This window comes from Sprattus sprattus (genome assembly GCF_963457725.1).
Source record: "Sprattus sprattus genome assembly, chromosome: 9".
Taxonomy (NCBI): domain Eukaryota; kingdom Metazoa; phylum Chordata; class Actinopteri; order Clupeiformes; family Clupeidae; genus Sprattus; species Sprattus sprattus.
In genome coordinates, this window is record NC_137928.1 from 15,373,085 (window position 1) to 15,378,084 (window position 5,000).

General features: G+C 50.3%; 1 protein-coding gene across 1 annotated transcript in view; it reads right to left on the reverse strand.

Annotated features, from left to right (window-relative positions):
- Window positions 1–5,000, reverse strand: part of ece2b (endothelin converting enzyme 2b) — a 35,278-nt gene that overhangs the window by 25,339 nt on the left and 4,939 nt on the right. The window lies entirely within an intron of this gene.

The window sequence follows — 5,000 nt, forward strand, 5'->3', positions numbered from 1 at the left end:
CGCACACACACACACACACACACACACACACACACACACACACACAACTTGTTATACAATATATCTAGGTTGAGTAGCTGTGGTCTGGGAGCTGTTCTACAACCCAAGCCCAGGCTGAATGGATGATTTCCCGAGAAGTGTCCTCATCAGCATTTCTACTCTGTCTCCCTCAGTTCCACGCGTCTGCTCACAAAAGACGCTTTCACACAGGAAGTCACATGTCCTCCGTCTCTACACCGGCCTTCACATACCACACGCTCCCAAACCCCGTCTACACCGGCCTTAATATACCACACGCTCCCAAACCCTACACATAGTTAATGTGGTATGAGCATGATAAGTATGTGTCTGTGTATGTGAGCAGGCGTGTGTGTGTATGTGTATGTGTATGTGAGAGCGTGTGTGTGTGTGTGTATGTGAGAGCACTTGTGTGTGTATTTATATGACAGCGTGTGTGTGTGTGTGTGTGTGTGTGTACGTGAGAGCGTGTGTGTATGTATGAGCATGAGTGTGTGTGTGTGTGTGTGTCTGTGTGAGAAAGCGTGTGTGTGAGAGGGAGTGTTTGTGTGCGTGTTTGTGTGTGTGAGAGCATGTGTGTGTGTGTGTCTGTGTATATGAGGGCGTGTGTGTGTGTGTACGTGAGAGCGTGTGTGTATGTATGAGCATGAGTGTGTGTGTGTGTGTGTGTGTCTGTGTGAGAAAGCGTGTGTGTGAGAGGGAGTGTTTGTGTGCGTGTTTGTGTGTGTGAGAGCATGTGTGTGTGTGTGTCTGTGTATATGAGGGCGTGTGTGTGTGTGTGTGTGTGTGTGTGTGTGTTCCTGTCCGTTTACATGCGCATGAGTGTGTATGATGGATGACATTTTCAACACTCACGGCTCTAGCTTCACCCCTGTAGTTTATAGCTCATAAACTTGAGGGGTCATAATGCCTTTATATCCATCTCACTATCAGAGAGGCCGGTCAGGCCTGGGCTCCCTCAGACAGGCAGCAGGATGAGTGTATATATAACAGTTCTTCAGAAACACATGCACAAACACAGGCAGAGTTATTTACAAACTCACACACCCACACACAAAGATAAAGGCCTTCTGAGAAAAAAAGGGAAAACAAATTACAAGTTCGTCGCAAGAGAACTTTAAACACTGTGATGTCATCTAATGCAAAAGCACTGCACTACATGGCACTGTGTGTGCGCACGGATAGTGGTCTTCTTAGGGAAAAAAGGAAAACACATGTAACCCTTATCTGAACTCTTTGGAACTCTGAGTTGAACCGAGTTGGCATTAGATGACACTGCACAAGGTTCAAACACCACGGCAGCACCAGCATTGGACAGCACTATGCGCGCACACACAGACGCACACTCTGCAGAGTCCCCTCTTCAGCATGGGGAACATCACCGGTGGTCTGGCACACACTGACCAACACTCCCCCCCCCCCCGTGTGTTTCCACTGACCCAGTTTCCAGCATCTTTGCGAAATGCCTCCAAATGAAAGGACATCAGCGCCGGCGGGCCCCACACCACTCCCCCTGGGGCCCCTCTCTTGCATGGGGGGCCCTCCCAGAGAAGCACTCTGACGCAAGTACGGCCACTTCAGGGAAAGAGGGGATAGGGGGGGAGAAGGTAGGAGAGAAAGAGATGGAGAGAGGAAGAGAAGGAGAGGGCAAGAGGAAGAGATAAAGGGAGAGGGAGGAAAAGGGAGAGAGAGACAGAGCAACAGATGGAGAAAAAGAGGAAGAGAAAGGGAGGGAATGAAAGAGAGGGGGAGAGAAAGGGAAAAAAAGAGAGCGAGCGATAAGAGGAGATGGAGGGAGGGTGGCTACTGCTGCCAAACCTCTGACATTTCCCTTGAGAGGTCTGGGGCCGGAGCCAGGATGCCTGCGTATCCCTCCGCCTCCTTCTGCAGCTCCAGCATTGATAGGACACTAGACACACTGAGCCAGGACCATCAGCACTGGGTTTAGCTCTAGCATAGACGGGCTCACTTCTCTCACACACACACACACACACACACACACACACACACACACACACACAAGCACTGATGGGGACTACACACACAAAACCAGGACCATCAGCACTGGGTTTAGCTCTAGCATAGACGGGCTCACTTCTCTCACACACACACACACACACACACACACACACACACACACACACACGCACGCACTGATGGGGACTAGACACACTGAACCACACACACACACACACACACACACCTTTATTTTCTCTACATTGCACTCTCTCTCCCTCCTTCCAAAAGCTTTATCTCAAGTATGTGAAGATCCACTCCTAACACACCGACCCATTGCATTAATCACACAGACACAAGTTTAACCCACCTAGTGACATCCAGTACACTCACTCATCAGTGGTAAAACGCCCACACAGACAAGTCAAAGCCATAACTGAGTCATTTCAGAGCGGAGTGTGTGTGTGTATGTGTGTGTGTGTGTGTGTGTGTGTGTGTATATGTCACACCACAAACAGTTAGACAGAGAGGAACTCAACCCTGTGAAAAGTCTAAGACCAAGGAGCATCGCTGTGCTGCACTTCTCTATGAGCACCTATTTTCCTCATAGACTTTCAGGAAACACTCAGCGCTTTCCTCTATTTCTTCTCTCCACACACACACACACACACACACACACACACACACACACACACACACACACACACACATCCACCCCCCCAACACACAAACACACACACACACACAGCCACCCACCCACCCAAACACACACGTAATAATACAACTGAGGTTTTGCTGTCCCCCATGTCCGCTGCCCGGTCATCACTTACCCTGTGTGTGTGTGTGTGTGTGTGTGTGTCTTCAGAGACACCTGCTCCTCACTACCAAGCTGACCTGAGGCGCCCGCAAGAACAGGAAGCAGAAGCTGAAGCAGAGGCTGAGGTGTGACGGGAGAGACCAACTGAACAACAAGCTACTGGGAGAGAGCAGCTGAAAGTAGTGACAGGAGATACCAACTATCAGACCTAGGGGGGGAGGGTGGGTGGGTAGGAGGACACTTGTGACACTGTGTACACATGCGTTCCTGTATGTGGTGATGGGAGATACCAACTTTGTCAGGCCTGGGGTAGGGAGGGGAGAGAGAGAGAGAGAGAGAGAGAGAGAGAAAGGAGAGAGAGAGAGAGAGAGAGAGAGAGAGAGAGAGAGAGGGAGAGAGAGAGAGAAGGGAGAGAGAGAGAGAGAGAGAGAGAGAGAGAGAGAGAGAGAGAGAGAGCGAGAGAGAGAGAGAGAGTCTATTGATTGTTCAGAGCCGTAGCCAGCAGCTTGAGTACAGATGCTGTGTTGATGGGGTAGGAGGGGAAAGGGGGACTCTCTCAGTCACACAGACACAGACACATACACACTCTCTCAGTCACACACACACACACACACAAACACGGACTCTCTCAGTCACACAGACCAAACGCCAACAGCAGCAGCAGGGGACGAGACAAACACTGTTACTCAGCCCTTTCCACACACTCTCAACAGGCACACGTGTAGCACAGCCAAGAGGAGGCTCCCCCACCCCACACACACACACACACACACACACACACACACACACACACACACACACACACACTCACACACACACGCTCACACACACACACACACGCTCACACATAGACAAACATGAGAATGCATACACACATATACTATACACACACGCGTACGCACGCACACACACAAACAAATACACACACAAACAAACACAACCCCTGATCCATCCAGTGGTAAGTTGGTGAGCCTTGTTTGAGAGAGAATGAGTGACTGAGTGAGTGACTGAGTGAGTATGCGATGTGTGGGGGAGGGAGATGACAGCAGCTGTGTGTTCAGCTGATTGGGAAAACACACATTGCATCGACTCAGACCTCTCCCCAACAGACCTCCCAATGAGCCCTATCTCTCTCTGTCTCTCTGTCTTTCTGTCTTTTTGCCTCTCTGCCTCTCTCTGTCTCTTCTTCTCAGACGAAGTCGCTCACTCTCCCTCTGCCCTCCTTCCCTCTCTCTCTCCCTCCCTGGCTCCCCTCCTTCCCTCTCTCTTTCTCCCTTCCTCTCTCTCTCTCCTACCCTCAGTTTGACATATTTAGCTCTCCCCATCTTATTCTTTATGGACACACACTCAGTCATTTAGCCACCACAATCCCCACACTTCCTTAATGACTCCACTCACAGACCCTCCCACTTCTCCACGGCCTCTACTGGGGCGCCAGCAGACAGAGGTGGAGCCCAAATAACAAAGTACAGCTAATCACCACAATCTCCCTGTCATCCTGACACACACACACACACACACACACACACACACACACACACACACACGAGACACACACACACACACACACACACACACACACACACACACACACACTAGGTCTGTGTTATCTCCAATCCACAGTTGAGGAAATGGCAATCTGCACCCAAGGCTCTGGACACACAGGCCATTATTGACCCTTTATAATGCTCTACTCGCTTCTCTCGCGCTCTCTCTCTCTCTCTCTCTCTCTCTCTCTATCCCTCCCTCTCTCTCGCTCGCTCTATTAATCCATATATCCATCCTGCGCAGTACAATGTCATCACTCCCTGGCATTGGCCCAGTTCTGAGTGTAGGATTAGAACCCAGGGTGTTATCTGGTTGGCCGCTGACCACTCTTGCTGGCTTACATCCTAGACAGACAGACAGACAGACATAACCCCACAGCCTCTAACTCATGTTCTGTACTCCTCCCTCGCTCTCCCCCTCTATTTCTCCCTCCCTCTTTACCTCTCCTCATCCTCTGATCCACACTCCTCTTTTAGTGTGTGAGGGGTGAGATGATCTCTCGGTCTCTTTCAGTGTTGAAATCAGATTTCTTGAGCATTCAATGCAGACCCACATTAGGGGATGATGAGGACAAACTAACAATCAAAGAAGCTGCCATCTTGACCGGGCTCTCCTGAAGTCTGATTAAATTCCCTTTTCCTGACAGCCCCATCTTGTCCTG